The 24,855-nt window shown below is 35.4% G+C and overlaps 2 long non-coding RNA genes across 2 annotated transcripts; both read right to left on the bottom strand.

Moving 5' to 3' along the window:
* Window positions 1-1,812: 1,812 nt before the first annotated feature.
* Window positions 1,813-8,814, bottom strand: LOC127856294 (uncharacterized). The gene is made up of 10 exons (XR_008037948.1): window positions 8,274-8,814; window positions 7,306-7,673; window positions 7,012-7,095; window positions 6,759-6,846; window positions 6,407-6,483; window positions 6,166-6,232; window positions 3,228-5,997; window positions 2,902-3,003; window positions 2,709-2,768; window positions 1,813-2,544 (listed from the first exon to the last, which is right to left on the bottom strand). It is a non-coding gene; the product is annotated as an uncharacterized LOC127856294 (long non-coding RNA).
* A 14,148-nt stretch (window positions 8,815-22,962) lies between these two features.
* On the bottom strand, window positions 22,963-23,966 carry LOC127854912 (uncharacterized). The gene is made up of 2 exons (XR_008037191.1): window positions 23,265-23,966; window positions 22,963-23,171 (listed from the first exon to the last, which is right to left on the bottom strand). It is a non-coding gene; the product is annotated as an uncharacterized LOC127854912 (long non-coding RNA).
* Window positions 23,967-24,855: the final 889 nt, after the last annotated feature.

Below are 24,855 nucleotides of genomic sequence, written 5' to 3'. Positions count from 1 at the left end.
GAGTGTAGATTTGGCCAAGAGGCAAAAGTAGTTAATATCGCAAACTGTTATGTATATAGATTTTTTTCATCCATATTTTGTATTATGTGTGAAACAAAACTGCAAACTACTGTGTACACTCGAAAGCTTACAAACGAGATGATTGACCAGCGCTTGTCAATATCAACTCAAGTAGCTAACTATGCGATCGATTGTAGATTATATAGTGTGTTTTGTTCGTATATTCTACAAGCGCAATATAAAGCCTAAATACTGTTGAACGTTTATGTTAATGTGCCTCACTGAAAGACAAGTTATACCAATAACGAACCGTTGTACAAAATGTGTATGCAGTCAAAAGCGAGTAACTGCTTTGAGTTTACGAGTCACTGCTTGCTAGTTGCAACGCAAGTAGTTTATTTCGTGCAATTAATGTTCAACGCAACACTTAGTAGCATAGTTTGTGGCCGTATGGCAAAAATCGATTGTATTCCTTAAATAAGGATAGGATGATGAATATTGCTATTGAGCAGCGAGTAGTATTCGTGTTATAACCAAAGCCGGGACTTGCACCCAGATTTCTTCTCCCTCGAAGAAGGAAAAGCGTTCTGCTTTGAACTACTTTGGTTTTGTAAACACGTTTCATACAAGCTGCAGAGTGTAGTTTTGCTATGATTTGTGTACTGACTCGTGACCGTTTCTCCTATTTGAGTACAAGAAATGTCGCTTTACCACTAAATGTTTGTTTAACTTACTGTCGTTTCAAAATGGGAACATTTGTATTGTTCTGTACAAACATTTGAGTTGTTGAGTTTCGAATACGGCTGTATTGTAGCGAAACGTTTCAGATCGGGATAAAACTACATGCAACTTTTAACGCAAAATTGCTTTGCACAATTTCAAACTTCATGATCATACATCGAAAGTTATGAAACTGCGTATATAGTTTTTATTTATTTTGCTAGCGAAATTTTAACATTTCATTGAATAACGCAAGTTTATGGCCATGTGGTGAATGTCATGAAAGTCGCTTAAACTGATGTATATACTTTTTCATCATATCATCTCAAATGGAAAGTGAAAATAATCCCTAAACGTCATTTATGTAGTGTGTTTTGTTCGTATATTCTACAAGCGCAATATAAAGCCTAAATACTGTTGAACGTTTATGTTAATGTGCCTCACTGAAAGACAAGTTATACCAATAACGAACCGTTGTACAAAATGTGTATGCAGTCAAAAGCGAGTAACTGCTTTACGTTTACGAGTCACTCAATGTAAGTCTCAACACGAGTAGTTCGTAAGGCGCAATTAATGTTCAACGCAACATTGAGTAGCATAGTTTGTTGCCATATGGAAAATATCTTATATCGGTTAGTCATTCATATAGTTTTTTTTATCATTTTACCTCAAATTCAAGTTTGAAAGTTTTTTGCTTTGTACGTTTGCAAGCTAGTGGTGTCACTCGGCGTTTTCACGGACTTGTGACCGTTCCTCTTGTCTGAGTACAAGAGAAGTCGCCTTCCCACCCCAGCCCTAGCAGACTTTGTGCATTGAAGCACTTAATAGAAATGTTATTGCTCGGTCATCGGTCAGGTTCGGTCAACGCGTGCCTGCGTTTCTGAGAGAGCCAGATTAAGATATTTCGTGTCACCGTACGAAAATACCATGGTGTCGCATAGCAAAGCACAGGCATGTCACCATGCGTGCCTACCACCCTTCCAACAGCGCAACAATGTGGTGTTGAAAGGATTCCCAGATAGTGTCGAAAGTATTGACGGTCATAACGGGGACGAGTTGCTTTATAGCGCCTCATTTCGTATTGACTTGCAACCCCGCCCTAGACCGCTACACAGCTAAATGGGCAGGACTCCATCTGACTATCAATCTCAGCGATCATAGTTTTGAAAAACGTCTGCTTTTTAATTGTTGGTATTTGGTACTTGGAGTCTCTTGTGCCAAAGTAGAGACTTACTTTTTGTTTAAAGATGAAGCAATCATTAACTGGTTGGTAGTCTTAACAGTGCGTCAAGATAAGCACCGTGAAAACATTTTAGCACCGAAATACCGAGGTGTTCACCCCCAAGTGCTATCAGTGCGCTTCACACTTGTGGAGTCTTAAACCCCTCGGCCGCCCAAACACAGTTAATGACTGTTAATGTTTATTTTTTGTTTGATTTTGGTATTGCATAGTTTAAACACAAACACATACATCAATACATCAATATTGCTGGCCAGCGCAATAAAACAAGGAAAAAAAAGGTAGGAGAACAATCTCCTTTAGTTTTCATGTAAAAACATAAACATAAACATACACACTGTCAACACTTGCCACTTGCAACACCGAGTTCGTTTCAGTTCAGAATGTACACATTTTTCGATCGACACACATTCGCAATGTTACATGGATTCACAAAGATACATGGATTCACAAAGTTGCACTGATGTCCATACACGGGCCAATGTTCAAGTTATCGGTGCGATGGACCCACGGTTTTGTCGCAGCTATACGCCACACGTATGTATTGACTACTCGGTGTCCACATCAAGGTTTGCAAATTGGCACTGAAAATAGAAAAGCAAATTGTGTTAAACAGTAAACGATGAAAGTAAACAGCCTGAAATGATAAAAACATGCATGTGTAATATACCATGGATCAAATAAAATAGTAAACACAAACTGCTAAAGAAAAACACACAACTCTACCAACTGTTTGACTGATACTTACTTTTTTGTATTGTGTTGCATGTTCAGGCGCCTTGCTGTTACTGCTCGTCTTGCAGTAGAGCTGAAATGAAATGAAAAGCATGATCAGAAACTTTCACTGTGTTTGTACAACTTACAATTTATGTGCACAATTTTGCATTTAAGTATAACATAACATTAAAACAATCTCAAACAATTGTTCAACTAATACTCACTTGTTTGTTTTGCTGTTTCCACAAAGGCGCCTTGTTGTCACTGCTCGCCTGGAAGTAAACCTGACACGTCTAGTAGTAGAAAACACTCGTCTTGTAGTAGGGCTGAAATGAAATTGAAAGCATGATCAGAAACTTTTGAATGTGTTTGTACAACTTACAATTTATAAACACAATATTGAACTATAACAGTAAACTTGAAACAGATAACAATTTTACTTACCTATGTTGTCTTCGCTGAAATACAAAAGTCATGTTCATAGCAATCATAGCATATTAACACACAATGAATACAACTCAACACTTTTAGTAAGAAACTCAGTACTTACTTTGTATTTTGTATCCAATCCCTCTGCTGGCAATCTTCTTCAGTCCACAATCGAGCTGAAATCAAGACTCAATGCATACATGTAAATTTTGCCAAATAATAAACAGAACTGTGAACCAAAACTTTAACTAAACAAAACTAACTTTTCAACTGTAATGGTACTCACCTCTGGCAACTGAAATCATACAGACATTTTGCATAGCACAATACATTTTTAGTTTGAAGATAAGAATGATTTATGAACATTTTACTTACACAAAGCATAAATATAAAAGACATGCTATGATGAAAAAAAACAATATGTATACAAAATTATACATAAAGAAACACAATCTACTTACCATTGCTGACCTGAAATTGAAAAAAGCACATTTTGTATAGCACAACAATCATATTCAGTTTTTACATAAATGAAGTGTACTTACATCTGCCAAACTGAAATGAAAAAAGCATAGCAGAATAAAAGTCATAAAACATATTTCAATATGCAATTAAAGAAAGCAAATTGTACTTACCAACAGGCAACTGAAATGAAAAAAAACACATTTTGTATGGCAGAATAAAAGTCATCAAAACAGTTCAATATGAAAATTAAAGAAGGCAATTGTACTTACCACAGCCATACTGAAATGAAAAAGAAACACATTTTACAATGCAGTATACAAGTCATCAAAACAGTTCAATATGAAAATTAAAGAAGGCAATTGTACTTACCACAGGCAACTGAAATGAAAAAAACACATTTTGTATAGCAGAATACAAGTCACCAAAACAGTTCAATATGAAAAAGAAAAGAAAGTTAGTGTACTTACCACAGCCACACTGAAATGAAAAATATATTAAGCATTGCATAGCAGGATACAAGTCATCAAAACATTTCAATATGAAATTATACAAAGTTAGTGTACTTACCACAGGATACTGAAATGAAAAACAGACATTTTACAATGCAGAATACAGGTCATAAAAACAGTTCAATATTAAATTATAGAAAGTTTGTGTACTTACCACAGCCATACTGGAATGAAAAAAACATTTAGCAATGCATAATAATCAAGACTTACCTAGCTGATCTTGAATCATTCTCTGTTTCTCAACTTCTCAGTAGTCCAAAAGTCTGCTCTGTAACGACCCACCATTCCAATCTGAAAAATAGTTAAGCATAACAAAGCACAAAACAAACCAAAAGAGTAGTTTACTTACCTCATATTTTGTGCAGGTTTTTAACAGCCAATTTTCTTCTTGAAACCTGTATTCGTCTCTTTTTTGACCCACTGTGGAACAGTCACAGCAATGTAAGTCTGAAACATAGAAGGGCATAACAACATTACATACAAACCAGTATATTTGTTTTGACTTACCTCGTGGCTAGAGTCGAGAAACAGATGCTGAATTTCTTTTCTGCCACAAGCTGTCAAAACATCTCTGCAACATCTCTGCAATTGAAACCTGAAACAGAGTAAAACAGAGAAACATTTTGTATACAATATAGTAAACACTTACCTTGTTATAGGCCTGAGTTGCAGCAGTGATTCTTTCTTGAAATCTTCTTCTTTTCCATCACTGCATGAGAGACCTGAAAAATAGCATGCAGTGCAAAACACATGAGTTAAATTAAACCAAAATTTTGTTTCTACTTACCTTGCTTCTGTAGAGTTGAATCACAGTAGTAGAATTCCTTCTTCAAACACATTTCTCTGTCTACACCAGGAACTTGAATCTGAAACAGAGAAAAGCATCACATCAAATTGTACAACTCAAGTGCATTCATTCAATGCTTACCTACTTTCTGTTGAGTTGTTTCACAGCAGCTGAAATCCTTATTCACTGTTGGCACTGCTATGAGACCATTTCTGCATGTGAAATCTGAAACAGAGCAAAGCAAAGTATGCATGGTAAAAATCAAACAAACAATTGTAACACTTACCCTGTTTGCAAGTCCCATTCACTTTCTCAGCAATGTTCCTCTTCTTGAATCGTCTTCGTCGCTGACTACAAGTACACCTGAAACATAGCATGCACAAAACATACCATATAAAAACAAAATACAAGTGTCCATACTAAAATGAAACACACTTACCTTTCTGCTTTGCTCAGCTCTGTTCGACTGTCAACTCTTCATGTCATGTCGTATCTGAAACGAACTAAATCAAAACATGCATAGCACACTATCATTGATAAAATATTGAAACAATTGTATGCTTCATAGCTGTGTTTTTTCCACTTTACATCACAGACAACTGGCGATCACAAAAGTAAAGACATTTTTGTACTACTCAAACATTAAGCTCACATTCACGAACACCAACCGACAGAGTTGTTATAGAGTGATAATCCCTAAAACTGTAAAAAAGAATCGAAATCAGTGTTCATTCATCATGATTTATTGAAACAAATGTATATTACAATACTCACCACAGCCAACTGAAATGAAATAGAAATGTTAACAGCATGCAAACAAATGTCAATCAATATTTAGTAAATATCAACAAAAGCATTTCGATACACAAAGTAAGTGTTCACCATCATAGTACATCATCAGTTAGTTCGACATCCCACGGTTGCTCAAGTGTTAGTACTGGCTAGCATTTACCCTTTTCAGTAAACCGTCACACATCAGCATTTTTAGACACAAGTACTGTGCAATTCAACCCTTGTTATCATCTTTCACAGACTTCTATGAGTAAACAACTGAAAAATATAAAACGTTTGTACTCACTGTTTGGCAGCTCCAAGAAACACGTCTGTTCTGCTTGCCATCTGGACATCCACTGAAACAAAACATCTTCAAACACACAAACATGTAAAACGTTTTTGAACATAAACCAACACAGATCAATTTTGAATTATCCATCTGTACATGACACACATGAAAAATAGCATAAGTTTACTATCACATTACAGCAGTACAAATGAAAACAAAAATTTGATCGACTTACCTTGCTTCTGTAGAGTTGAGTAACCGACGTGGAAATCTTCTTCCATGTGTAAACCAGTGACTCGAATCTGAAATAAAGTAAAGAACACATTGTACAACTCAAATCAATGAATTAAAACTTACCTTACTTTTAATGAATAGTGTCTCAGCAGTTGAAATCCTGTTTAATTTCTGCATGTGAAATCTGAAACAGAGCAAAGCACGCATGTTACAAATTAAACAAACACAAGTGTTACACTTACCCTGTTTGCAAGTCCCAATCACTTTCTGAACAATGTTCCTCTTCTTGATTCGTCTTCGTCGCTGTCAGCAAGTACACCTGAAACATAAAAGCATGCACAAAACATCCCATATAACAACTATTTTGTACTTACCATATGAGTGCTTTTCTGTTCAGGTCAGCTTGAAAACCCATCACTGCCATCAGCATCTGAAAAATAGTACATCACAAACAAACAAACAAACATAACATATCATAAAAACAGTTTAACACAACAGATATGAGAGCTCTCGCAACCACGTCTGTTCTGTTCGACTGTCCAAAAGCAAGTGACAGTACTTCAATTCACTAACATTGAGAAATTCTAAACTTACCTTCAAGGCTTGTTGAGTAGCTCCAAAAACAAGACTGCTTGGCTCCACTGTTCACTCCAACTGTCATATCATCACTGGATAAGCACTCCTGAAATGTATTAAAACAAAACATGCATAGAACAAACATTCAGTCAAAAGTACTTACCTTTCACTTTGTCACTGCCCTGTGCTCAACTCCAGTCAGCATGACATCTCTGCTTGAAAGTCTGAAACATATAAAAACATGCAATGCAAAACAAACATAGTTACTTACCTTCTAGCATATTGTTGGAGCTCCAGAAAACACGACTGTTCACTCCAGCTGCCAGACTTGAACTGCCAGCACACATCTGAAAATCTGAACAAAGCATTCATGTTCATACTTTACTAGCCGTACAATTAAAGTTACTGACATACTCATCATCCAAAATAGAGTACACGAAAAGCTAGCTAGGTTTACCTCTGTTCATGTGTTATACACCAAATGAAACCATGATGATAAAGTAACTCACTTTATCTCTTCTTTTGTCAAAATACAAGTGTTCATAGTGGAATGAAACAGACTTACCTTTTCGTTTCCCAGCTCTGTTCAAATCATGTCAGGTTTTCATCTCATGTCAAATCTGAAACGAACTAAATCAAAACATGCATAGTATACAATCATTGATAAAATTTCGAAACATTTGTATGCTTCATAGCTCTGTGTATTTTCACTTTACAGATCACGGACAGCTGGCGACCACAAAAGCGAAAACATTTTTGTACTACTCAAACATTGCTGTATTAAGCTCACACTCATGAACACCAACCGACAGAGTTGTTATAGACTTATAATCCCTAAAACTGTACAATAAGAATCAAAAGCAGTTTTCAGTCATAATCTTTTATTGAATTCTATACATATGCACTACAATCTACAGTACTCACCACAGCACCCTGAAATGAAATAGAAATGTTACAGCATGCAAATACAATTTAAGCAATATCATATCATTTATCTACTATGTTTGCAAATTTTTTTCAATCATATGTTCGTTTCCCCAAAGTAGCTCATATTCTGTTCCACCATCATACACCATCATCGCTAATCACAACATATCGACACTATATCAGTACTGAGTAATTTCTACCCAACGCATTACACTTCTATACAAGTAAACCTGTACAAAACGAATCGAAATCAGTTTTCATTCATCATGATTTATTGAAACAAATTTATACTACAATACTCACCACAGCCCCCTGAAATGAAATAGAAATGTTACAGCATGCAAATACAATTTAATCAATATCATGCATATCAACAAAAGCGATTCAATACATTGTCGTTTAATATTTTTGCAACATTTTTCCATCATATGTTCGCTTCCTCAAAATAGCTCAATGAATATTCTGTTCCACCATCATCCACTATTATCGCTCATCACAACATATCGACACTGTATCAGCACTGAGTAATTTCTACCCAACACATTACAACCATCATACATCATCACGCAACTTGTAAACAGTAAAACGAAAAAAATTTGTACTCACGTTTTTTGTAGACAGCAGCTCGATGAACACGTCCGCACAGCTCGACATCTGAACCTCAACTGACAGTCAATCGCTTGACACCACAACATAAATTTAATTATTCACAACAGTCAGAGCTTAAAAAAACACGTCCGATCAGTCCGATGTCAAAACTTAAAGTGAAGTCAAGTCGTTCAAAAAAATTAATGTAAGTCAAACATTTCATATATAACGCTCACAAAATTTCGTTGTCAGTCAATACTAAACGTTCAAAAGTTAACATCGCATAAGAGTATGGTTTCATTTCACAACTCAAGTCAAAGTCAAGTTGTTATCTCATAACAATAACCTAACACTTCAGTCATCCAGTCATTCAACAACCTGAGTACCAAGTCGCTATTCTATAACGCGAAGTCAATTTTACTCTCAAAGTACAAGTCAGTAAAACTCAAAACTTTTCATCAATAGTCAGAGCTCACGAAAGTACGTCCGTCTTCGTCAACGTTCAAAAGTGAACTGAAACTTTTTAATCGTAAAAATATTTCAAAGTCAAATTTTTTTCATAGCTCACAAAAACAAGTCTGTCTTTGTCAAAGACCATCAGTCAACTAAGATTCTGTCATAGTAAAAAAAAATTAAAAGTCAAAACTTTTTTCAGAGCGCTTTAAAAACACGTCCGTATTGGTCAATATCCAAGTCGCAACTGAGCGTTCTTTACCCGCGCAGTTCAAATTATAATGAGGTCACGACGTCGAGAGCTTCGAAAAACACGTCCGAACCCTTCAACGACCAAACGAAGAATGACAGAAAAGCACATTGAAAATGTTTATTCTTCATGATTTGAGTTACGATTGAATGTGTATTTGATGAGAAATCAAAAAATCATACTTAACATGCAAAAATCCTACAAATATTGACTTTGTGATGATATTTTTTCATGACCATACAAGCCGAAATATTCACACACAGCTTGAATGGGCATACAAATTGATAAGCATGAGTCCGTACAATCCATCCAGTATTTCCTTCGAGTTAAAGCAAATCCATGGTCTTTAGGTCTCAAATCTTGTTATGAGGCGTACCCAACGCAGATTTTTAGAGTAAATGTAAAAACTAGAAAATGCGTGTAGAGATCTATATTATAAAAAAATCTAGTCAAACATAGATTTACTAACCTATCATTCTGAAATAATCCTAGATCATATCAAATATGTGAGTAATCCATCAAAATATTTATTACTGAACATTTAACATCAGCACAAAATATTCCCGTATACCCATTTAGTTTTCTACATAGCCTGAACAATTCAATATTTATTTTCAATTCCGAGAACTCAAATGTTTTCATGACGTTCGACTGACGAAAGCAGCTCGATATGATTTCGCACTAACTTTATTAAAGAGCAACTATCGCGCTGTGATTTTTTCAACTGTGTTTTGTGATTTGTACTAGTACAACGAAGATATAGAAAATAAATATCAAACCACATATATCAAAATGTTCAGCACACTGGCGCCTACACAATGATATACAAATAGTATGGTTATGTGTACAATTGTTCTTGAAAATTTGAAATATCGAGAAAATTTGCGTTAAAATCAAAATTTCATAACTCGCGCGTTCGATTTTGTATACACAAATAGTACTAGTATGAGCGCATCGAAATTTCGGTTCATCTGGTGAAAATTTTATGGAATTTGGACAACTGGTTCTATAGATATTGCACTTAAACCACTGTCAAAGAAACACAATTTTCTATCGTCGATATGTAAACACCCCTTTAAGTTGAAAGATGAGTTTCATTGAAATGACGTCGTCGATTTGCACTGACAACGAAGGGTCAAAATTACGATTCATGAAATGTGTGTTTGTTGTGATATGGTTTTCTGCCCGTATAACTGCAGCGTTTTACAAAAACATCAAGTATGTTACACCAAAATGCACAGAAATAAATTCCCCATCGCATGATGCAAATATTACTGTATCATATTGCGAAATGAAAATCTTTTCTTCATATCAACCCAAGTTTTACCAATAAACAGAAATTTTGACATATATCCACTTATCTACTTGCAAAATATTTAAACTCTTATTGTTCCTCTCTGATTGCTGGTTATGGTAGTGAAAATTTCATCGAAATGCGTTCACGCGTTATTGTGACAGTTAAAATAAACCGCTTCGATACAAACACAGTTTTATCAACTATTCGCTATCTAACGACGTTCCGTTTAACTCAATACTTTAAAGTTCAAAATTTCTATAAGCACGAATGCGTTTTGTCGAAGTAGTTTCCTTGTAGTTAGGCCTATTGTGGAGTGTCATACATCAAAATGTGCAGAACAGAATTCCTTATCGAATGGTATCAATTGCTATGTACTTGTCATAAATGGGAATTTTTTTTCTTGTAAGCGAAGTGATTTATATGCGAAAAGCTAAGAATTTCTTCTATATGCGAATATGTTAACAAAAAATGATCCCCACAAAACTTGTTGCTATTAACACGTTTCATATTAATGCGAAAATGTTATGTTGATCGGTCAAATGGTTGGGAAGAAACGCGAAGTTAAACTTTGTACGAAATCACTGTTCTATTCGCAGAGAGTTTTCGACGTTGAGTCAAAATGTAAAGTTAAAGACAGAAATGCGTTTAGTACGAAATCGTTATCGCACTGTATTTTTGTTGTGTCTAAACATACGGTAAAGTGTAATATATAAAAATGCGTGGAATCGAATTTCCTACAAGCTAGTACCAAAATAACGATAAATGCTCATTACACAAAAAAGTTTTCTTGTTAGCGAATTTTGCAAAGTTGAATATCTGATACAATAAGTCGTGTGAGAACAATATAGGTGAAACAAAAATTGTAGCTATCATGCGGTTAAATATTGTGGTGAAAATTTCATCTGAATATCATGAGGCGTTCTCGAAAGAATTGAGTTAAACCGATGCATTTTAAACTCCTTTCCCTCGCTTGTTTACATGCATATGAATGACGTTGTAAAAAATCTAAAGTTAAAGACAGAAAAACGTTTAGTACGAAATCGTTATCGAACTGTATTTTTGTTGTGTCTAAACATACGGTAAAGTGTAATATATAAAAATGCGTGGAATTGAATTTCCTACAAAATCATACCAAAATGAAGATAAATGCTTTTAACACGAAAAAGTTTTCTTGTTAGCGAATTTTGCAATGTTGAATATCTGATACAATAAGTCGTGTGAGAACAATATAGGTGAAACAAAAATTGTAGCTATCATGCGGTTAAATATTGTGGTGAAAATTTCATCTGAATATCATGAGGCGTTCTCGAAAGAATTGAGTTAAACCGATGCATTTTAAACTCCTTTCCCTCGCTTGTTTACATGCATATGAATGACGTTGTAAAAAATCTAAAGTTAAAGACAGAAAAACGTTTAGTACGAAATCGTTATCGAACTGTATTTTTGTTGTGTCTAAACATACGGTAAAGTGTAATATATAAAAATGCGTGGAATTGAATTTCCTACAAAATCATACCAAAATGAAGATAAATGCTTTTAACACGAAAAAGTTTTCTTGTTAGCGAATTTTGCAATGTTGAATATCTGATACAATAAGTCGTGTGAGAACAATATAGGTGAAACAAAAATTGTAGCTATCATGCGGTTAAATATTGTGGTGAAAATTTCATCTGAATATCATGAGGCGTTCTCGAAAGAATTGAGTTAAACCGATGCATTTTAAACTCCTTTCCCTCGCTTGTTTACATGCATATGAATGACGTTGTAAAAAATCTAAAGTTAATGACAGAAAAACGTTTAGTACGAAATCGTTATCGAACTGTATTTTTGTTGTGTCTAAACATACGGTAAAGTGTAATATATAAAAATGCGTGGAATTGAATTTCCTACAAAATCATACCAAAATGAAGATAAATGCTTTTAACACGAAAAAGTTTTCTTGTTAGCGAATTTTGCAATGTTGAATATCTGATACAATAAGTCGTGTGAGAACAATTTAGGCGAAACAAAAAATGTAGCTATCATATGATAGAATATTGTGGTGAAAATTTCATCTGGATATGATGAGTGGTTCTCGAAAGAATTGAGTTAAACCTCTTGGTAAGATATTGCACCCAAGGTTGTTTACATGCATATGAATGCAATGACGTTGTAAAAATCTCAAGTTAAAGACAGAAATGCGTTTAGTACAAAATCGTTATATCGCTGTATTTTTTGTTTGTTTAGACATACGATTAAGTGGAATACATCAAAATGCGTGGAATTGAATTTCCAACAGAATCATACCAAACTAAAGATGAATGCTCTTAACGCAAAAAAGTTTTCTTGTTAGCGAGTTTTGCAAAGTAAAATATCTGACACAATGAGTCGTGTGAGAACAATATAGGCGAAACAAAAATTGTAGCTATCATATGATGCAATACTGTGGTGAAAAAATCATCTAAATATCAAGAGACGCTATCGAGCAAAATGAGTTAAACCGATGCAACTTAAACTCTTTCCCCGCTTGTTTACATGCATAGAAATGCAATGACGTTGAAAAAAAATCTAAAGTTAAAGACAGAAATGCGTTTATGACAAAATCGTTATCGGACTGTTTTATTGTTGTGTTATGATATATAGCTAAGTGTTATACATCAAAATGCGTGGAATTGAATTTCCTACAAAATCATACCAAACTAAAGATGAATGCTCTTAACGCAAAAAAGTTTTCTTGTTAGCGAGTTTTGCAAAGTAGAATATCTGACACAATGAGTCGTGTGAGAACAATATAGGCGAAACAAAAAATGTAGCTATCATATGATAGAATATTATGGTGAAAATTTCATCTTAATATCATGAGACGTTTTCGAGCAAATTGAGTTAAACCGATGTAACTTAACATCTTGTTTCGTTTGTTTACATGGATAAAAGACGACGTTGTAAAAATCTAAAGTTAAAGACAGAAATGCGTTTAGTACGAAATCGTTATTGCACTGTATTGTTTGTGTGTTTAGACAGACGTTTAAGTGTAATACATCAAAATGCGTGGAATTGAATTTCCTACAAAATCATACCAAAATGAAGATAAATGCTCTTAACACGAAAAAGTTTTCTTCTTAGCGAATTTTGCAAAATTGAATATCTGACACAATGAGTCGTGTGAGAACAATATAGGCGAGACAAAAATTGTAGCTATCATATGATAGAATATTGTGGCGAACATTTCATCTGGATATTATGAGTGGTTTCAAAGAAAATTGACTTAAACCTCATTGTAAGATATTGCACCCAAGCCAAGGTTGTTTACATGGATAGAAATGACGTTCGATCTACAGTACATGTTTCGTGCTTTAAAAAGTGAATTCGTGATTATAGGCAAAATGGTTTTCGGCTAGTCTTGATCAAGCGATACAATAAACATACACGCATGTCATAGCGAAATATTCGGAATGAAATTTTCTATAAGATGATATCAGTTTTGTTTCAAAAAGCGATAGGATGAAAAAGTTTTCTTGTTGCGAACGTTTTCAACGTGATTTTTATCTCATAAGCATGTATGTTGGAACAAAAATTACAATAGAAAAGTTGTAGCTAACAATAAGCTTGGCAGTGTACTTTAAATTTGATAGTGATGACTTGAACAGTTCCGAAGAAATTTGACTTAAACCTCGGTGTACGATATTTTACTCAAGGTTGTTTACATAAAGCGAAATGACGTACTACATTTCATGAATTTTTGCGCGATGCGATTTAAAGAAAAATATCAATGTTGCGTTTAACTTTCTACTTGTTCAATCGAAATGATTCACATACATACAAAGTGTTATACACCAAATTCTTCAGAAAACAATTCCCTATTCAGCGGTTCATATTTTGTTTATGAAAACGAAAAGGCAAAAAAGATTTCTTCATAACGGCTTTATTTTCGATCAAAATTTGATCCCAATATCTGCAGTAGTTTTTGATAAATTTGCATTTAAACTTTCTCGCAAATACTCATCTATCTATGTACTTTACTGTGAAATGACGTTCGATATTATTTGCACTTGATGACCTCGCTGTACTGGGTGTAATTTCTCGTGCGATGCTGGTAGATATTTGATGAAGTATTGGATTGGAAATTTTAGCGTTGTGAAATTATTACAGCAAAAAGTTGTACTAGCGAGATATTGTGATTTGAAAAATACTCCACTGCACTGTTGCGTTTAAAAATTGATCATAGTACATTTCGCAAAAATATTCATACAAGTTCATATCAAATAACAGCTGTTAGGTATTAACTCATTTTTCACACACACAATTTTATTTTGTCGAGATGAAGAATTGCGAATGAGCAAAATGCTAAGTAAACGTATATGGCTGGAATTTTCACTAACGCATAAGCTTTGTCGAAACTTGTGATACGTATCGAGTACTTGAGTTAGATATTCTCTGCGTACTTTTGTTGTAACATTCGATGTTTTGTATTCGAGTAGTATTAGGGTAACATTTGGTATATGAATAACGAAATCGGGTCGCCTGTTCTGAATTGTTAATTCGTGCTTTATGTACAATTTACAGTCGTCGCGTAATGTGGGAAATGTCTTTCTGAGGTACTGACCCAACTCGCTAACGTACGTTTTATCAAAATCCCTCAGACATGCAACTTTGTTCAGCGTTTTTCTTAAGTACGAATGTCTACATCTGCCACGCGTTAGAAATTTGCTATTCATCTTTATCAAGGACTTTGGTATGTAAGCGCTATGCTTTGTCTATATACTGAAAACGCACCAGCCCGTTGGGTATATAAAGCGACACGGACAGGTATGGTCATCATTCTTGATTTGAGACTCCAAGAGAGAACATTGACTCGAAATCATGCCGAAATACGCAAACCGACTGCCAAAGTTCGAGGACACAGACGCTGCTAGTGGTAGTAGCGAAACGACTGGCAAGGGCAAGCGACATGCTACAAAGCCATACACTCGACCAGAACAATCGGCGTCAATTGATCTAAAGTCGTTCGGCTATCAACTGAACAGACTTGGAAGTCAGGTTACAGCGTTCGTTAACAGCAGCGACTTCGCTATGTCTAAAGAAGGTCGCGATGTCTGCAAGAAAATGGTATCGTGTATTCAAAAGGCTTCATCTTATCAGCGAGAAGCGAGCGAACATTTGGTTGATGATCAAGAGCGTTTCTTCGAGGATGAGTGGTCTAAACGCGAACGCGCGCTAAAAGAGCAACATGAACTCGAAACCGATAGGATAATATCGCAGCTCCAATTTGAGAAAGAGCAGGCTTTGAATTCGCTTAGAACAAAACTTCAAGAAGAAAAAGATGAGGCTATTCGAGGATTAAAAACGTGTACCATATGCTACGATGAGCAAAAAAACAGTACCTTGACAAGGTGTGGGCACACTTTTTGTGAAAACTGCTGCCTGATGATGTTCGATGGAGACTGCGCTATGTGTCGAGCTGACGTTACTGGCTGGGTGCGAATGCTTTTCACTGATTAAATGTTTTGACTGTTTTCATATGTTTGATGTTTGTTGTAAAATAAAATGTTTAAATGCATATGATGTGTATGTTGTTAGTCGAGCAGGTTAGATATAGTTTGATTGTATAGTAGAATAACGTTGAGCTTACGAACAATTTCGTATCGAATTGCGATGGATTGAATGCTAAATATGAGTCATTGTGGAATCTAGCATCTTGTTGCATCAACATGTTTCGAAATGTACAGCGAAATCAAGGACTTTGGTATGTTAACACTATGCTTTGTCTATATAGTGAAAAAGCACCAGGCCGTTGAGTATTTAACCCATTTGAGTCGGGATACGGTTTCATTCGTATTGCCCTGATATCAGATTATTACAAATATTTGTATATAAGCAAACGAATTCCTGTGTTGCTTTGTATTGTACAGCAATGAAACGCAAACGAGAGGATTTAACACTATGGGATGCTGCAAACGTCCACAAACACAAAAGTATGTGGTATTGGTGGGAGTACATAAGAAGAAAGGATATGGTTAATCACGAGAAAACTGATTGTGATGTGATTCAATTGTTACAGTCTGCTAGTGTCAAAAAGCAAAAGACACAGTCCGATAAATTTCTAACATCATTCTCTGTTGGAATTCGTCCTACTAAACATCAAAAACGAGTCCTCAACGAAATGCTTCGCGTTTCAAATTATACGTATAATTGGTGCTTGTGGTTAGTAAACGAAAAAGGTATAAGACCACACCAATTTGAGCTACAGAAAATTGTTTGCAAAACAAATGCCAATGATGTAGACCCGCAGTACAGAATGGAAAACGATGACTGGTTCTTCAACAACAAAATGACTTCAGTAAAAACAACATCGTGCAAAAACTTTTATACATCTTACAAGGCAGCCAAATCACTCAAATCAAAACTGAAACGACCCATGTCTGTATCAAATATTGTTCAAGGATCGTTTTGTGTTCCAAAAGTGTTACTACGACATCTTTCAGGCAAAGATGTGTCTACCGATAATAGCAATATGCTAAACCGATATGTCTGTATGATGCCCGACAACTTTGAAAAGCGGTCTAAACCCAAAGAACGATTCTTAAAACTTGCTAAACGAATAACAAACATACCTCCTATAAATCATGATGTTAACATTGTCAAGCGTGCTGATGGCATGTTTGTCTTGAATATTCCTTGTGATCCTAAGTATACACGAAGAAACGCATCAAACGATACAATAGATAAACGCGTGTGTGGTATAGATCCTGGCGGTAGAACGTTTGCTACAGTATATGACCCTATTGACTGTAACGTTTTCCAAGTTGGTATTGAAGAAGACAAACAGTATGTCATTAGTAAACTCCACAATAAAATTGATCATGCCCATATGCATTTGACTAAAGCGCAAAACAAAAAGCAACAACAAGCAGCTCGTGAACGTATTGTATCACTGAAAAAAGTACATTTGAAACTAAAAACGTTTGTAGAAGATATTCACCTTAAGCTTTCCTCACATCTCGTCAAAGAATATCAGTATGTTGCACTGGGTAAAATCAATGTTGCACCAATGGTAAAGAAAAAACATTTATCAAAACGCGCTAAAAGGGATTTGCTATATTGGCAACATTACAGATTTCGCCAACGGCTAATCAACCGGACTACGAATACTGGCTGTGTACTGGATGTTCAAGATGAAGCATACACTTCAAAGACGTGTGGAATGTGTTCAACAATCAACGAAAGCCTTGAAAAGAGTGAAACATTTAATTGCGATAACTGCAAATATAACACGCACAGAGACGTAAATGGCGCGAGAAACATTTTGCTGAAATCTTTGAGCATGTTTCCATTTGAAAAGCAACAACAATATTAACTCTATAACAATTAGGTCGATCCATCCTAATTTCGAAAGTCGATTGCTTCGAGACTTTGCGTATGCTTAGTTCGGGGCAATTTTCTGCCGAATGATATGGGTTAATAAAATCTATGTTAAACCTTACATTTGTGTTTTTGTGTTATATGATTATACATAGAGTTGTGAGTGAAAGAATCTGAAAATACTGAAAACTGCCATTTCACACAATCAGACAAGTAGAAGGTTGTGCTTGCTAGCAGTAATAGGCTCTCGGAATGGCAATCTCTTTTTGAACCAGACCAGTTATGTAAGCCGAGTATGAAAATTCTCATCTTCTTATTCATATAGACGACTAAAACAAATCTGCACAAAAAATTGACTTGTGGTTGTGCTTGCAAGGTCACACACACACTGTAATATGCGCTCGGAATGGCAATCTCTTTTTGTATGAGACCAGTTATGTAAGCCGAGTATCAAAATTATTGTATTCTTAATCATATAGACGACTAAAACAAATCTGCACAAAAAATTGACTTGTGGTTGTGCTTGCTAGCTCAAGCAGACACTGTAAATTGCATTCAGTGATTTCTCAAATCATATCAGAGCTAGGACTTGAACCTAGATTTCCTTCTGCGAAAGAAGGCGTTCTTCATTGAACCACTCTGAGAATATGAACTGAACATCACTTCACACATAACACACACAATGAGTTTTGTGGACAGACATGAATGTGCTGACAGAAAACCATATTTTTCTAAATTGCATTTATATACTTTTTTTCTCATCATTTGCATCAGAAATCTTATGAGAGCCATGTATAAAAATTCTCATATTCTTATCCATATGCATGAATAAACCAAATCTGAACCAAAACATGGCTTGTGGTTGTGCTCGCTAGCTCAAGCAAACACTGTATGATGCGCTCAGTGAATCACAGTATCACGGCACAACAAACACACACAATGAGTTTTGTGGACAGACATGAATGTGCTGACAAAAAACCATATTTTTCTAAAAAGCATTTATATACTTTTTTTCTAAGCATTTGAATGAGACCAGTTATGAGAGCCATGTATCAAAATGTTCAAATATTCTCTTATGGACCTCAATAAAACAAATCTGAACCAAAACATGGCTTGTGGTTGTGCTTGCTAGCTCAAGCAGACACTGTTAGATGCGCTTTGTGAATGACTGAATCACTGCACAACAAACACACACAATGAGTTTTGTGGACAGACATGAATGTGCTGACAAAAAACCATATTTTTCTAAATAGCATTCATATACTTTTTTTTCATCCACTTTCATCTGAAATTGTTATGCGTGCTTGCTTGAAAAATTTGCAAATACATACACTATAGGCAATGATAATAAAAACTGACTCGGGACAGACTTACAAATGGGTTTGCTTGTTGATACACACATTTGTGTTGACTTGAAAGAAAGATTGTTGTGACCAAACATTCACATGTTGGCAAAAAGCAGAATTTGCATTTTGGTGTGTATATAGATTTTTTTGCAGTTTTAGACATCAAATATTTTTGTGAAGAAGACTTTGAAATGGACAATTATGCATTCTATGGATAAAATATGAAAAGTGAGCCTACATAGAAATATGAAAACAAATCAGTGCACATGTTTTCTTCACATAAACTGTCATACTCAAATGTAAATTCTGGTAAGAAATTATTCAACATATGACAAATGTTTTACACAGTCAATACAACATGATAAAATATCTGTGTCCAATACAGTTACTGTACTGACCAACATGCAAAATTTTCATTTTTTGTGTTACTAACTTTTTTTAACTTGCAAAACCCACAAATGTTATGCCATTTTTGCTTCTAGATACTTACAAATCCATACCATAGGAACTTCTTAAAAAAAATAACTCAAACAGGCAACCATTGGGTTTTGCTTGTTGAAATTGAATCAAATATTGTTGTGACCTTGAACATTCACATGTTGGTAAAAGAAGCAGAATTTGTAGTTTTGTGTGTTAACAGATTCTATTTGCAGTTTTTGACAGAAATGGTACTTGCGGTATAGATTCAAAAATTGTTGAATATGTTTGATATGATTCAAAAATGAAAAAAACTGACCCTTGAAGTTTAATGACAAATATTCTGACAAATTAGTGCACATGTTTACTTTCACATAAAATATCATATTGAAATGTAAGTTCTGGTGAGAAATTGTTCAACTTATGACAAATGTGACATTATTCAATCACAGTGTTAACAACACACAGTTACAAATAAATACTGATTGTTCATTCATTCTAGAAATCAACTTTGTATGGCAGATTTTGATGTGTACAAATAACATTCAAGTCAAAAAAGTCTGATGCAGCTAAGAAAACAAAACAACACAAATCAAGTTCTAAACTGACTTATTTTACATAAAACAGCAGTGATCACAATCATTTGAATAAAAGAACACATTTTGTTAAGAGCATTTAACTTTGGTACAAAAATCTACACAATATACTTACTTACTTATGGATACTTATGGATGTTTTCCAGCACAGGTCAGGCCTCTTCGCCGGATTCAGAGTCTTCATTAGTTTCTTCAAGGTCGCGACTTGTGTGACTTCCGGTGTTACAGTTAATCGCTGCCTTATAGTTGTAAAACATATCTTGGTTTTTCCAATGATTGTCAAGTCTGTTTTTGAATGTATTTATAGTTTTGGCACTTGCTACATGGTCTGGGAGACTATTCCAGATTTTAGCTGCTCTCATTGTAAAGCAGTGTTTTCGCGAGCTGAAATTTGGTCTTTGTACAAAAATTTTGTGTGTGTTTCCTCTACTTGTTTCACGCACAGAATGGTCCTTCCTCCACTTAATAAAGTCTGCAGCTTCTGGGTCATATTTACCACTTGAGATTTTATAGATTTCAATCATATCTCCACGATGTCTTCTATAATTGAGCGTTGGGAGTTTAAGTTTTTTTAGCCTTTCTTCGTAATTCAAGTTGTTAAAGCCTGGTAGTTGTTTTGTGGCGCGTATTTGTACACCTTCAATTAAGTCGTTATGTTTTTCAAGATGAGGGAACCAAACCGAGCTGGCATAGTCCAGGTGTGATCTTACAAGTGCTTTGTATAGCGGAAGAAATGATTTTTCATCAAGGTTTTGGAATGTCCTTCGAATTATTGCTGACATGGAATTGGCTTTTTTAACTTTTTCACTTATATGTTTCTCGAAAGAGAGTTTGTCGTTTATTATGACCCCTATGTCTTTTTCCTCAATGATTCTTTCTAAAGTTTTTCCCATAAGTTTGTAATGAAAGTTAGTGTCTGGTTCATTTTTCCCATTTATCATGTACTTCATTTTTCTTTGTTTACATTTGAGATGTGTTGACATTTCAACAATACACGGTTTTGTCTATCATGAAACAAAAAATATATTTTGGTGGTACTTTCTTGTAATCGTAACCATGTTTTGACAAAATTCATCGTTTCTTGAACTCTCAATCCAAGAAAGAAAGCCTGAAAATGCCTCACATACATGTATCGATACTGTACATAGAACAACACCCATTTTTCGGAAGGTTCGGATGAAACTCATATCTTTGAACGTTGTATTTTTCCAAAAAGCAAAGTAAACTACAAACTTTTTGTCAAGCATGAATTAAAACTATCTTTTCTAGAACTAATGACACCGCATATTCCGCAAAATTCGGCTTGTTGATAAAAATACTCGTCGATGAAAACATAAAACACTTTGTTTACATACAATTGGGGCTTTTGTCGACTTTGTGAAATTTCATGTTCTGGGGAAGGGACATGCATTTCGAGTTTTATGCTGTTGAGTTGAATAACGGCATACTATAAAAGGGCGAATTGCTTGTGTTTGAATCATTTCGATTTTTGAAACCGAACGAACAACACGCATAATGAGTGACAGAAAAGCTTGCGAGCAATGGATGTCAGGTGTGGAGAAAAGTGGAGGTTTCCAGGCATGGTTAGAGAGGCAGAATAAGCATCGTGAGAATGAGTCGTTAGCTGGAAACAACAAAGCAGCTTGTAACAAATGGATTAAGAGCATGGGCGAAATGCTGCCAACTGTTTACGACACTACGTTAGTGATTGTGTGTCATACGTGCAAAAACTTTTTTTCGATGGTGAACTTTTGCCGTAGATGCGAGGCCCTCAGCTGTGTGTCATGTACGCGGATCGACGATCGCTGCGAATGGTGTGGCGAAATTCAGGGTTACGGCCAAAACAGAGAAGCGAGGCTTTTGCATCTGTGATGGACTGATCGAGTGGACTATGTGGGCTGATCTAGTGGACTATGTAAACTGTTGTACGTTGTTGTTGCGAAAGATTGAATGTTTGAAATATTGATTGTTGCAGAATAAAATCGTTTGAAACTACATATACATAGTTGTTTGTATTTGCTTTGATTAGAGTTGGATAATATAGTTTGAGAAAACATACGACACTGGGTTATATCAATAACTAACGCAATAGCGAAATCAAACATTCGTGCACACAATAGTACTTGTTTTTCAACTTTGCGTTTGGTAGTTGCATGAATAAGTATATGTTACTACAAGAACAAGAACAAAACAAATTAAACGGTTCATGATATTTATTTACAACACGATCATACAAAACATACTCATGTGTCTATCAATAGTCTTGTTCCTGGACCCACCATTCGCAAAAACTGGCAATGTGGTGAATGTTTATGGTGTTCCAAGAAAACATCGTCTGTAGATTTCCAATGATACAACACAATGCCACAACGAAAACATTTGCAACGGTCGTGTTGTCCCAAGTAGTACAACCCGCAAGAAGCAAGCTGGTATTTGTTTGGTTGTATTTGGGGAGACCAATGCTCAAACGTTTTCAGTCTGTCGATATAGTTGTTCATGAACATACTTGTTTCATTCGTGCAAAAAGCGTCGGTATCATCCATGATATGATATGATATTATATTACACATGCAATTGGTTATTTCAACATCTTTATACATTTTTTGTCTCAAAAATACTCTTGGTCAAACGTTACGAGTTTTGTTCTCTTGGCTTTTGAGCTCAACAAAATCCCATTAATGGTTTGAAGTCGTTTTGTGGGATCTTGGTGTGTCCAGCACAAATCATATTTCGGATTGATCAGAATAACCTCAATATCGACATAGTACACAATTTCCGTATCTGTCGCTTTCCAACATTGATCTCGCGTCGAAAATGTAAACTTCACATCTGGATAGAGATCCATGATGTACATTTCGACAGCTTTGTTCCACTTTTCAATATTCAAACGCAACATATGTCGAAAAAATCCCAAATCTTTGAGTTCAACGGCTAGCATTGTTTAGGTGTATAGAATCAATTTTCAAGTTACTACCTATATAACATTTTCTACCAAACAAACAAACACATGTTAACGTTTCAACAAGTTTATTCAATATTTTGCACATCGACAATTGACAGGCACGCAGTGACAGGTCCAGCATCGGTGCATTCGGTTTATACGTCGCTGTGTTATTTTGCCCACGCTGAGAAAGAATGGAGGACGTTTCGCCACCGCAATTTCAGCTTCCCAGTCTTCGGTTTTCGTTTTTGGAGTTACCACCCCGATGCTGGTATTTTCTGAAACAGAAAAAGCAAAAGTTAACAACTAAATGAACAATGCTTACAATAAAAACTGCTATGAAAACACAATATCTTATCAACACAACTTACTTTTCATCTCGGACTGGCTTATTTCTAAGTCCCAATTCTCAGTCTGTGGAACTTGAAATTTATTTGCTGGTACAGACATGTTGTCGCTTTGGTGTTTAAATCAAAAATGATTTGAATCAATAGTCATGTAGCGCATTTTATATTCAGCGACTGTTTGAGAACCACTAACCCAAAGTTGTTGTCACTTGTGTTCGTGTACAGAATATTGAGAATTTTGTTTGCAGTATTGTATTGACAAGAAACAAAGTTGTACTTTGTTTGCACCAAACGCTCAATTTCATCACGAAGTGTCGCTGAGTCATCTTGCTGCGAGACCTCAAGAATGCTTCTCATGCGAAATGAGTCAAGTTGTTTGTTCCAAAAATCAGTAGTGCATTTGGGTACGAGTGTTTGACCATAACGTTTGATTAGACACGAAGCCAGTTTGTCATGCGTATTCTTTGAAAATGTTAGTACTCCAATCATACTTAAGGCTTGTGTCAAGTAATAGCTCGTAGCTGCCATATCTTTGGTACATGTTCTTGAAAAATAAAGGTGACACTGATGAACCTCATTGCCGTAGTTATCTTCGTAATCGGTTTGTTCGCAAAGCAGAAAATCAAACCCATTGCTGTGTGAATCACTAAACCTGAGCTTCACAAACTGTATGTATTCAGGTTTAGATATATGAATGACAACTTGTTCTAGGTCTGTTTGTGTGAAATCAACAGGCAAAACATGTTTTTCGTTGATAACAATGTAACACGATGAATCAAAATCAAAGTTTTGATTTATGTGTGTTGCTAACAACTCGGGTTGGTTTGATTTGATGAGTGCATTTAATTTGCTTTCGCCTTTCCGTTCGATGCAACGAGCCATATCTGTTTTCAAAACCTACTTTTTCAAGCTTATACCACTAACTTTGTAACATGACGGGTTGTATATAAAGCCATGCAACTTATTCAATGCGTCTCATTTACAATCTGACAACCGAAGCGACAACATGTTCGTCCAAACATTGTGCGAAAAATTCATTCGCGAGAAAAGAAATTTCAATGCGAATGGTCACCAAAAGAAGTACATGTTTAGCGTTACATGTCCTTTCACAGATGTCGAGGGACTGCGTTTTACGTCGATAACTAACAGTCCGTATGACTACTTGAACTACAAGCCAACGCTGGACCATGTGTTTCTCGATGAACCGACACTAGCTGCGTTTGAACGATATGTTGACTTGATGTTTTCTGTTGCCGATGAAAAGATTGATATGTGCTACTTCAAAATATTGAAAACATTAGTACCAGAACATTTCGCAACTCTTAACGAGCGCATAAAGAAGGGTAGATACATGCAGTCGAATCCCACGTTAAACTACAGACTGCCGATATGCATAATACCAGTGTTGGAGTTGCATGGAATCGAGGAGTTCAGCAAAGTTTATTCTGTGAAATCGACTTGTCTTTCTTTGGAAAGGACTCAGATACGATTGAAGCTGAACACCTACTTTCGAGCAGTCATGACATTACTCGATTGTACGGAAAACGATATCGTGGAAATATTGGTGAAAAAAGGAGTGCTACCGAGTAAAAACTTTCAGCTTGTCAGTACACAG

Source organism: Dreissena polymorpha, chromosome 13, assembly GCF_020536995.1.
Source record: "Dreissena polymorpha isolate Duluth1 chromosome 13, UMN_Dpol_1.0, whole genome shotgun sequence".
Taxonomy (NCBI): Eukaryota; Metazoa; Mollusca; class Bivalvia; order Myida; family Dreissenidae; genus Dreissena; species Dreissena polymorpha.
This window is presented reverse-complemented; position numbering and strand designations above follow the sequence as displayed.